Source organism: Bison bison, unplaced genomic scaffold (genome assembly GCF_000754665.1).
Source record: "Bison bison bison isolate TAMUID 2011002044 unplaced genomic scaffold, Bison_UMD1.0 scf7180017864215, whole genome shotgun sequence".
In the NCBI taxonomy this organism is placed as follows: domain Eukaryota; kingdom Metazoa; phylum Chordata; class Mammalia; order Artiodactyla; family Bovidae; genus Bison; species Bison bison.
Genome location: NW_011494787.1, coordinates 2,802,925 through 2,815,643, shown reverse-complemented (window position 1 = coordinate 2,815,643; position 12,719 = coordinate 2,802,925).

Sequence of the window (12,719 nt, the reverse complement as noted above, 5' to 3'; positions counted from 1 at the left end):
TGCCATTCTCCCAAATCATCCCACCCTCTCCCTCTCCCACAGAGCCAAAAGACTGTTCTATACATCAGTGTCTCTTTTGCTGTCTCATATACAGGGTTATTGTTACCATCTTTCTAAATTCCATATATATGTGTTAGTATACTGTATTGGTGTTAGACCTTCTTTTAAAATATTTATTTATTTATTTGGCTGCATGAGGTCTTAGTTATAGTATGTGGGATCTTGTTCCCTGACCAGGGTTTGAACCTGGACCCCCTGCATTGGAAGTACAGAGCCTTAGCCACTGAACCACCGGGGAAGTCCCCAGACCACCTTCTTTTTTTTTTAGATAGTGGGAATAAACCCCCCGCCATACTCCTATTTGCAATAATGAATCCAGGTTCTGTGAATTTAGAGGGAAAAAATTCACGAAATACAGAGAGCATCTGTAAAGCTTGTATGTGTGTGTAAAGGTATCCTGTAAAGGTAAAGGAATCCTGTCTTCTTTCCTAAACCAGAGCACTGCTCCTGTGTGTGTGTGTGTAAATATCTGAACTACACTTGCACAGAGACCTTCTTTCAGGCCCCTTGCAGGCTTCCCTGAGTCACAGCCCCGCCTTCCCAGAGAAGTGCCCCAATTTGCCTTATAAGGCAAAACTGAGGTTTCTAATTTCTCTTCTGAAGATTGCAGGGAGTAGAAACAGCAGGTGCAGAGAGGCATGGTCCAGGGTTGCATTTCCACAGTGACTCAGGGAGTCTTCTTGGAAAACAGATCCCAGTGAGGGTGCTCTTCTTCAGCAGCCTCTGGGCGATGAGTGATGAGGGGCTGTCCATGCTGCTGGATGCTTATCCCAACACGATCGGCTTTGCTGCCCATTGCCTGGGATCCACAGACTATATGCCCTTGTCCTTGGAGGCGCTTGGAGAGGTCTTTGTGGACGCCGCAGTAGGAACTGAGAGAGGTCCCATGGGCGGAGCTCCAGCAGGTACAAGGGGACTGTGGTCAAGCAGAGCCCGGTGGATCAGGCGGGCATGCAGGGCCGGAAGTTCCAGTGAAGGAGCGGGAGGTGCCCTGGCCTGTGTGGAGAGTCAGATGGCAGGGTACCTGGGGGCAGAAAAGAGATGGTGCTCCAGGGAGGCAGATGTCCAGGGTCAGGAAGACCTGCAAGGCCAGGTTTGGACCAGACCCTCAGGACGTGAAGCAGGATCCTGGAGCGGGAAGAACTGGGGAGCTGAGCTCAGAGTCCAGTCAGCTGCTTAGGTATAAGAGCATTATTGGACCTGGATGTGAAGTAAAGCCCCGATCATGAGGAAGGTGACAAGGGCTCAGTCAACAGAAGCCTGAGTCGTCAGAACCTTGAAGCCACTGGCTTGAGGCTGTCGGATCAGCGTGGCCTAGAGCACAAGTGATTCCAAAGCCTAGGCTGTTAGTGTGGCTGCGGCATGGGCTGATCTCCAGGAAAATCAAAAGGCCCATGCCTGCCTATCTTTGACTAGCCCCTCATCTGTCTCCTGTTGCATCTTCCCTACTTGAGTCATACCAGGTAGTCAGAGAGCGATGATCACCTGAAGGATGACGTTTCAGCTTCCCATGCCCTGGGCACCTTGTGCATCGACCCACCCAAATATTCCCAGAAGGTCCCACCTGCTTCAAAAGCCCCACCAACTTCCTATTCAACCCCAGTCAGCCTGTCCTTGAAACAGTAGCCTTGTTTGTCCCAGTTTTCCCATCTCTGACGATAAAAATTATTACCTTGGTAAAGCGGAGGAGTTGGAGGGGAAACCTGAGACACTTGCTCCTTGGAATAAAAGTTATGACCAACCTAGACAGCATATTAAAAAGCAGAGACATTACTTCACCTACAAAGGTCCATCTAGTCAAAGCCATGGTTTTTCCAGTAGTCATGTATGGATGTGAGAGTTGGACTATAAAGAAAGCTGAGTGCCAAAGAATCGATGCTTTTGAATTGTGGTGTTGGAGAAGACTCTTGAGAGTCCCTTTGGACTGCAAGGAGATCACACCAGTCCATCCTAAAGGAAATCAGTCCTGAATATTCATTGGAAGGACGGATGCTGAAGCTGAAACTCCAATCCTTTGGCCACCTGATGTGAAGAACTGACTCACTGGAAAAGACCCTGATGCTGGGAAAAATTGAAGGCAGAAGGAGAAGGGGACGACAGAGAATAAGATGTTGGATGGCATCACTGACTCGATGGATATGAGTTTGAGTAAGCTCTGGGAGTTGGTGGTGGACAGGGAAGCCTGGCGTGCTGCAGTCCATGGGGTAGCAAAGAGTCAGACACAACTGGGCGACTGAACTGAACTGAACTGAATAAGAATTGAGATGAAGATGATGATTTGGGGAAGAGAGAAAAGGTCACAGAGGGAAAATTCACAGGTTTAGGGACCATCTAAATTAGTGAAAGGAGAGACAGACATGTAGAAGTGACACCAAGAGTTTGAACATAGGCATGATGGTCAGGCATACATTCTCCTGCTGTTGCTTTGGATTTTAGTTTCCACTACTTTTATATTCAGTTAGTGTGGAGAAGTCTGAAACATGCAGGGGCATGAATGGAAAGAGAACTGAACTTGACCTGGAGAGTTGCAGGCACCGCATCTCCCAGAATGGCGGCTGCATGTCCTAGAAAAGTCTTTTAACCTCTTTGGGCTTCATTTTTTTCCTCTATAAAAGATAACCTTCTTCATTTGTTCCAAGGGAAATAATGTGAATGAAATACTTGTAAACAATGCAGAATAAGTGTAAGGTATCATGTGCAGATAATTGCAAGCTCACTTTGCCACATTCAGTCTCAGCCTCTCACTGGGTCTCTCATGAGGGGACCCGAGCTTCACCTCCTTTGCTACTACCGCCACATTGTGGCTGCCTTGTGAATTGCATGCCACAACTAGGGACACTAAGCAAAAAAACAAGTTTTGTTGTTCACTTGCCAAGTCATGTCCAACTCTTTGTGACCCTTTGGACTGCAGCGTGCCAGGCTTCCCTGTCCCTCATCATCTCCCAAACTTTGCTCAAGATCACGTGCATTGAGTCGGTGATGCCATCCAACCATCTCATCCTCTGTTGTCCTTTTCATCTGCCTTCAATCTTTCCCAGCATCAGGGTCTTTTCCAAGGAGTCAGCTGTTCGCATCAGGTGGTCAGGTACTGGAGCTTTAGTTTCAGCATCAGCCCTTCCAAAGAGTATTCAGGGTTGATTTCCTGGTTTGATCCCCTTGATTTCCAAGGGACTCTCAAGAGTCTTCTCCAGCACCACAGTTTATTTGCAAATAAAAAAGTATTTAAGTCTTTCCAAGTTAGTTAATAAATTTAATGCATTGTCAATCAAAAGCTCTTAATAAGTTGATTCTAAATAGCAATGGAAGACTGAATGGGCAGGAATAGTCAAGACAAATTAGAGAAATAAGAATAAAGATAGGGAGAAAAATAGGTTAGACAGCTATAGTTATACAAACAGGGGTATTGTCACAGAGTAAGCAGATAGCTCAGTGAAGCACAATGGAAAATTCAGAAGCATCTCTGCACACACAGGAATTTAGCATACAATAAAGACTATTCAAATTAAGGGGAAATTACTCAATAAATGTGATTAGAACAATTGACTGTCCATTAAGATCTAAATAATATATTCATAAAATTTAATTATAAATGGACTGTAGATCTAAACTTATAAAATTCAGTTATATAATATTAAAGTAAAAAATTTGTGGAGTAACAAAGGCTCTTAAACAAAGTTTTTAAAACCCACAAAACAAAGCTGTGGCCTAAGTGATTGAAAAATTTGATTACATCAACATTTCTAAAATTATGTTCATTAAAAGAGTGTAAACAAAGATAAGTAAGAGAAAGTAGGAGAAACAAATTTTGCAACAAATGAATAGTATATAAGCTCCTATAAATTAATTTTGAATGACTCAGTTGTAAAGGAGCCAAGTATAAAAATAAGCAAATCACAGAAGTAAAGCAAATGGTCAATAAACTTAGGAAAAGATATAAGTATTTACTTAATAATCCAAGAAATGCAACATAAAACAGTTAGTATGCCATTTTTCACTAATTTGACTGGCAAAAATTGAGAACATTTTTTTATAACTGTCAGAAAGATGTGGGAAAAGCACACTCATTTTCTGTTGGTGAATAGTGTAATTCAATAAACCACATCATATCTATATTGTGCATAAGTGGAAAAGGCTAAAAGAGATCTCAGTGCCTCACATGATACAATCTCTGGATGTACTGAATGAAAAATCAAATTGAAATGAAATACATACAGTAAGATGCTATTAATGTGAACCATTAGAAACACTCCAGATTTTCTACAAAAGCCTGTGGGCATGTGTTTATGTACAAGGAGGTAGGCGCAGGCAAAGTTCCCATCAGACGTTCAACAAACAGAATATGGTGGTCATCTTTGGTGAGGAGATGGGAATTGAAGTATTGGTCAAAAGGGATACAAGCCCTAACTTTCATGTTTTACAAGGATGCATTATTCATGTAGAGACTTATTCAAAGAAGAAGCAGGTTAAAGTGACAGATGGTATTTTTCAAAGATGGCTGCAACAACATGTCCAATCCCTCCTGCTTTTGGCAATGTGACCTTGCCACACGCCTCCCACTTGATCAGCTTTCAAATATCAGAACTGGCATCCAAAGCCCGATAATCTAGACGACATCCAAGTGAAGTCTGTGAGCACTCTCGCAGACTTGAGACTGACTAACTCTGACAACAATCCCATAAGGTAATGCTGCTGACATCCCCATTTTACAGAAGAGGAAGATGAGGTTCACACAGGAATTACACATAATGAGAACTAGTTTTAAAACAAAGAAACTCTTATGGGAAAAGATTGAGTCATCTCATCTATAATCAAAGAAATAAAAGAAAAACAAGATTTGATGTCATACTGAAACCATTAAAACTTTTTAAAAAAAGAGTGTTTATTTCCATGAAATTTGAATATACATAATTATGGGTGAAAGTGCAGATGAACAGAGTTCTTTGGGAAGCAATCTGGTAGTGTGTATCATGAATCATAATGGGTTGCAAACATTTTGATTTTGATCTGCTTCTTGGAGCTTATCTTATAGGAATAATACAAAAGATGAAAAATGTTCTCACACTAAGACATTCATTCCAACATTATGCAGACAGTTAGAAAAAAAAAATTTTGGTATTTTGTATTTATACATCCTCTGCTTTCCCTTGTTTTTTTTTTAAAGCATCTTTAGACAATTAATTGAAATATTTCATTATAAAAAAATTAGAACACCACATTCATTTATGGAAATTATGTTAATAAATTCCTGTGGGAAAATACCAGCAGAGGTTATGCAAGAGTAATCATAGCCTTGTCAAATTTATTTTCAAGATGCTTAGTAATGTTCTCATCTTGTTCAAAGATTTGTTTTATTCATTTATTACATTGTGTGCTAAGTTGCTTCAGTCGTGTCCAATTTTTTGCAACCCTATGGACTGTAGTTCATTAGGCTCCTCTGTACATGGGATTCTTCAGGCAAGAATACTGGAGTGGGTTGTCATTTTCTTCTCCAGGGGATCTTCCCAACCCAAGGATTGGACCTGTGTCTCCTGCATCGCAGGCAGATTCTTTGACTGCTGAGCCACCAGGGAAACCCCACTACAGTGGAACCTTGCTATTTATCCATTCTATAGATAAAAGCTTACATCTGCTAACCCCAACTTCCCAGTCTATTGTCTATGTCCGTGTAGGACAACTGTTACAATGCTTATCTGTCTACCAAGCTCTTTTTCTAAATCATAGTTTTTGCCTTAAAGATATCCTGGGCCAGGATATCCCACCCTACAGTCTGTCACAGGTTTTTCCTGGATGGATTCTTCCTGCCACGGGTATAGTGCCGGCAGGTAGTAAAGCACAGAGCCATCCAGAAGCTCATGGGCAGCACCCTGTGCCTACAGGGGGGAATGAGGTCTGGAATGTCCACGGTCTCAGGCCCACATGCCTGGCATTCTTCACCATCCAGACCTGTCTGCTGGCAGTTGAGGTCCTTGACAGTTGGTTCATCTGCAGTGGGGTTTAAAGCCAAAATCTGCAATTGCATTATTCCATTATCTAGATTGAGGATTAACACCTCTACTGATTTGATGGAGAAAATGGCTCCAAAATCCTCCTTGACAACCTCTCTCTTTATCAAGAAACCACTCGGATCTCACCCACTTAGCAATTCACACTAAGTGCCTGTATGAACTGAAATTAGGTAGCTCTCAGTCTGCCTGCTATGTCCAACCCCAGGAGACAAAGCAGCAATAACTCAGGCTTGGCTCCTCACCCTCACCCTCACCCCAGGGCTTGGAATGAGTCTGGAATGAAGCTCATAAAACCCAGACCCCTTTTCAGAATCCTTACTACCAGAAGATAACAAGTTTCCACATTTGCTCTTACTGGCCTCCAATTCACTGTCCACAGAGAGCTAGGAAAGGATTTTCAAAGACCTCTGGTGGCTTCCCATCACAGGCAATAGAAAACCACCTGGGCCCAGCCTCCAGCCTGCCCAACCTGGCCCTCCCGCCTTACCCCCTGAACACTGGCACTTCTCCCAGCCTCTGCTGGGGACATACTCTTCTCACTCCCCCATAATGACCCACGCATCCTGGTTGACCTGGCACTTTCCTTTTAACACTTCAGAAACCTCTCTGCTACTGCTAAGTCACTTCAGTCATGTCCGACTCTGTGCAACCCCATAGACGGCAGCCCACCAAGCTCCCCCATCCCTGGAATTCTCCAGGCAAGAACACTGGAGTGGGTTGCCATTTCCTTCTCCAATGCATGAAAGTGAAAAGTGAAAGTGAAGTTGCTCAGTTTTGTCCGACTCTTAGCGACCCCATGGACTGCAGCTTACCAGGCTCCTCCGCCCATGGGATTTCCCAGGCCAAGAGTACTGGAGTGGGGTGCCATTGCCTTCTCCGTCAGAAACCTCTCAGTCCCCAGCAGACCCAAACCATGGACCAGGCTGCTTCCCCATCCAACCCCAGGTACCTAACTGGCCATGCCCAGGCTTCCAGAAACTCTTAGCCCCAAAGTCACTTTTCAGAGAGTCCTGACTCTCCCCCTACATCTAAATTGGGTCCTCACTGCTCCTCTATCTTGTGAAAGTCTTTCTGGTTGAGGACACCCATGATAATTATTTACTGCTTCATTCACAATCATTTATTAAGGACTTGGTGCTAATGTTTTATGGGCTGGGGATAAAGTAGTAAACAAAGCCGACAGGAGGCCTTAACTTCAAAGAGCTTACATCCTAGGGGAAGAAATGGTGTGGTTTTTATAAACAAACCACAGTGTGATCAGTGTGGTAGAGAAAAAGAAAGCAAGAGGGGACAGAGAATATCCAGGGTGGAGACTGTCTCAGACAGGGTGTCCAGGGAAGACCTGAGGGAGGTTACATCTTGATCTCAAAAGATGAGGAAGCAAAACTTGGATTCCTGGGGTAAGTGTTCCAGACAGATGGCAAAAGCCCTGAGCAAAGAACAATGAAGAAGCTAGAGTGGCCAGAGCTGAGAGGCAAGAGGAGCAAGAATTGGAGGTGAAGACAGACAGGTAACAGAGGTCTGACGCTGTGGGACTTACTAGGTCCCTATAACACATGTGGCTTTTGCACTGAGTGAGCTAGAAAGATACAGCTGGCTTTTGATCAGGGAATAACATGATCTGCCTTAGGATTTCACAGGACAGGGCTCTGACAAACCCCTGGTGGAGACTTTCAAAAGATGCCTGGGGTGGATTTTTAACAAGGGTGGTTGTAGCATTGTTGATACCTTAACCTGGGATACACTTTGAAGATAGAGCTGAAAAGGTTTTCACTCAATTGGATATGGTGGGGAAGGAAAGAAGAGTCAAGTGACTCCAGTGACTTTGACCTTAGTGAATGATGGATGGTGATTCCATTCTCTGGGATGGAGATTGTGGGCAGCAGGTTGGTGGGGGTGGAACCATTGAAGATCAGTTCCAAACAAGTCGACTTTTAGGTGATTAGACATCAAGTAGAGAACTAGACATATGGGTCTGGAGGTTGAGAGAGAATTGGGATTAGGAGTGTATACACTTAGGAGTCTTAGAGAAGAGATATTTAAAGCCATAACACACTTAGTAAAATCACTAAGTGAGCCAAATATAGACAGAAAAGAGGAAATGCCCAAGTACTGAGGTTGAGGACAGTTCACAGCCTTACTAGGCTGTCATCTCTATGAAGTTAGAGACTATGTCTAACTTTTTTCATTTCTATCTGTTTGGTACTATGACAGTGTGTGGCATATTGCAGAAATTCAATATATTTGTAAAATTGTGATATAAAATACAATGGAATATTATTCAATCATAAAAAGGAATGGAGTGCTGATAACATGGATGAAATATACTAAGTGAAACCATTCAGACACAAAAGGACAAATATTATATGATTCCATCCATGTGAAATATGAAGAATAGGTAAATCTATAGAGACAGAAAGCAAATTTGTGGTGCTATAGGCTAAGGGAAGGAAAGATAGGGAATAACTACTTAATGGGTATGGGCTTCCTTTTAAGGTGATGTTTTAGAACTATATAGAAGTGATGGTTGTACAACTTTGTGAACGTACAAAATGTTGATGAATTGTCCACTGTGAAATGGTTAATTTTATGTGAATTTTACCTTCATGGAAAAATATTAGCTCTTATTGCATAACAAGTTATCCCAAACATAAAGAAAATAAATATTTATTACTTTACATAGCTTTTGAGGGTCAGAATCTGGGAGGGCTTAGCTGGATAGTTCCAGCTCAGGGTCTCTCGTGAGGTATCCGTCAAGATGTTGGTGGGGGCCACACTCACCTGAAGGCTTGACTAGGGACGGAGGACCCACCTCCAGTATGGCTCCCTCACAAGATGGCTCAGCTTGGAATGGGAAGCTTCTTGCCACGTAGACCTCCCCATGAGGCTGATGGAATGTCCTTACAACACAGCAGTGGGCTCCCCCACAGAATAAGTGATCCATGAGCATATAAGGCAGAAGACACAATGTCTTGTACGGACTAGCCTAGGAAATACCATACCATCATTTCCACACCATCCATTGGTTGCACAGGTTAGTGTGGAAGGGACCTTTACAGGGACATGAATATCAGGAAGGAAGGATCACCTGGGGCCACCTGGAAGATTGGTTACCACACTTCCTGGCCCTTACCCAAGGAGTAGTAATGAATTACATCCCCTGCTCAACATGAACTTGACCACCAAAAGCAGAGAACAAAAGGCAGCCTTGGGAAAACACAGGAAATACCACATGTGAATAGCATACATGTGGGGTACTATACAAATCATGCCTGAGTCTCTACAAAGTGCCTCGGGCATCTGTGTTGTGCTGGAAACTACACTGCAACTATTTTCTTTGAAAATATTCTTTGAAGGAAGACTCTCCTAAGTAACTGGATTATTGATCCTTGATAATGAGACACCTTGTCAGGAACTAGGGATGAGTGGGTGATCCCTGCCCCTGGTTCCCTAGATTCCTTTTATGGGTTATTACATGTCAGCACGCTGCCTCCCTGCACCTCCTAGGCCTGCCCTACTGCGCAAGTCCAGACGATATCCCTCCATTCTCAGAAACGGCAGCTTTGACAACGTTATGGCTCTGAGAGTCCAGAGACAGTCCAACAGAACTGCAGGCTTGGCCGTGTCATCTCTTGAGGCGAATCTTCCAAGATTCTGCCCAATCAGATTACTGATAGGAGCATTCCTGAAAGTTAGCCAGATCAATACAATTTTACCAAAATCTTAACTTGGATGGAACACTCTTTGGACACACTCATGGAAGCAAGTGATCCAAATGTTGGTCATTTGTCATTCAGAGAGGAAAAATGGTCAGGCCACTTGAGGCTTTTGCTTGAATAAAGAATTCAGTAACAGGAGCATTCAGCTAATTTGGTCTTAACACTGCATTTTAACCTCTGCTATTCCCTTGTTCAAGTTACTGCTTATGACAGATCACAAAAAGCAAGTAGGACATATGTAAGGGTATACACTTCTATAGGCAGTGCCAACAAGTTAATTTCTCTTGGCCATTCCGCCCCAAAATAAAATAAATATATTTCTGAAAGGGCTCAACCCACCAGGGATTGATGAAAAACAAGTAGATATCAGTGGAATTGGTTACCGCTGCTTATTGACACCTGAGGTGGGTTTCCTGCAGGCATTCAAGACATCAGCCAAGCATCCAAACCCTTATCTGTTGGAAGATGGAGGACAGTCAGTCAGTGAGGGTGAAAAACAGAAGAGCTGAGACTAAAAGCCTGGTTTTCAGACTTCAGATTTGGTGCTTTTTCCAATACACTGTATGTCTTCCAAGGAATTTAAGATAAAAAGGCAAAATGAGGTATGCAATAACAATACAAGAGAATGTCATAGAGAATAAAGAGGTAGGAATCCTTTGACTAGAGTTGATTTTATGTTCCTCTAACAGTGCCTTTTGAGTAAATGCGCATGACAAAAGTGTGAGGTTCCAGTTACACCATGCGCATCATGACAGCACACATCCTGACGGGTTTCTCTCTCAACATTCTACTGAGTAGAAGGATCGAGACATTTAGAAGCCATCTGCAAACAGTGAGGGTTTTAACAGATAATTCTCCAAAGAAGACATACAGATGGCTAACAAACACATGAAAAGATGCTCAACATCACTCATTATCAGAGAAATGCAAATCAAAACCACAATGAGGTACCGTCTCACGCCCGTCAGAATGGCTGCTCTCAAAAAGTCTACAAACAATAAATGCTGGAGAGGGTGAGGAGAAAAGGGAACCCTCTTACACTGTTGGTGGGAATGCAAACTAGTACAGCCACCATGGAGAACAGTCTGGGGATTCCTTAAAAAACTGGAAATAGAACTGTCATATGACCCAGCAATCCCACTGCTGGGTATACACACTGAGGAAACCAGAATTGAAAGAGACATACATACCCCAATGTTCACTGCAGCACTGTTTACAATAGGCAGGACATGGAAGCAACCTAGATGCCCATCAACAGGTGAATGGATAAGAAAGCTGTGGTACATATACACAATAGAATATTACTCAGCTATAAAAAAGAACACATTTAAGTCAGTTCTAATGAGGTGAGGTGGATGAAACTGAGCCTATTATACAGAGTGAAGTAAGTCAGAAAGAAAAACACCAATACAGTATACTAACACATATATATGGAATTTAGAAAGATGATAATGACAACCCTATATGTGAAACAGCAAAAGAGACACAGATATAAATAACAGACTTTTGGACTTTGTGGGAGAAGGCAAGGGTGAGATTATTTGAGAGAATAGCATTGAAACGTGTACATTGCCATACGTGAAATAGATGACCAGTCCAAGTTTGATGCATGGAACAGCGCACTCAAAGCCGGTGCAATGGGACAACCCAGAGGGATGGAAGGGGGAGGGAGGTGAGAGGGGGGTTCAGGACAGGGGGACACATGTACACCTGTGGCTAATTCATGTCAACGTAGAGCAAAAACCACCACAATACTGTAAAGTAATTAGCCTCCAATTATAAATAATTATAATAATTAGCCTCCAATTAAAAAATCAATTTTTTTAAGTTAAAAAGGAAAGAAAACACATACAAACAAACAAAGACATTTAGAAGCCAAAAGAAGGAAAATGCCACATCTTCAGAGAGGTGGTCTTCCTCTCCCACACACCCATAAGACGAACAGTGGTAGGACAGAGGTTCAGCATAAAAAGAGAAAGGCAACATTTCTAGAAGTCCATTTCCACCCATCCCCTGAAGGAACAGCATCTTAGAGCATAAGCTGGGTGGTCTGAAGCGGATGGAGTCTAGTTTCTTTGACTCAGGATCCACAGGGAGGCCCAGAGGAGAAGTCATAGGCTAAAGTTATTGGCTCCAGGCTGCTGCTCCAGGGACAGCTGGCCTTCCAGTTTGTTTTTCTAGAGGTTTGAGATACTTGAAGGAATATCTTTCATGAATGGGTGACTTTGGCCCACAAATCTGCCGGAAAATGAGCCATCGGTCATCAGGTATAGGTTCTGGGTTAAGGATAAAAGGACTCCCCAGCGGGGGTGATGCAGAGCCTGGAAGGGCCAAATGGAAGCACACAGGGCCCAGGTCTGTCAGAATTTTGCTGGGACCCAAGATTGCTCTCACTTTCTGGCAAACACCTGCTGGGTGGAGATCCGAGGGAGTTAGTGAAGTGTGACATCCAGATGTCTTCATTGCGGCTGGGTCTCAGGGCAGGGGGATGGAGGCAAGGCTTTCCACCTCAAAAAATCAGAAAACCAAACAGGTCTTTTAATTCCCTGCATCCTCCTGGCTCATTTTAAGTAGCCAGTGAGTCCTTGTTTCCACCTCCCTTGCTTTCTGTCCTCCTGATTCCTGAGCAAAAAAGCCCTTAGCACCCCCTGCCCCTTCCTTAACCAGATGCCCTGCACATGGTTTCATGATGCTGTCTGGGGTGTAGAGGAGAGGGCAAGGTGTGAGCTTATTTACTGATGGCCTGTGGTCTCAGTGGCAACCAACGACCTCTAGCCCCACCCCACAGTCCAGTCTCAGTTTCCAGATCTGTGAAATGGGCAAACTACACCATCTCCACCTCCCCCACAATGGTTTTACCACCTAAACTCGTCTTTCCTTACTAGCGTCCCCCTCCTAAGTTTTCTCCCAAGTGAACTAAACTAAGAAATGAGAA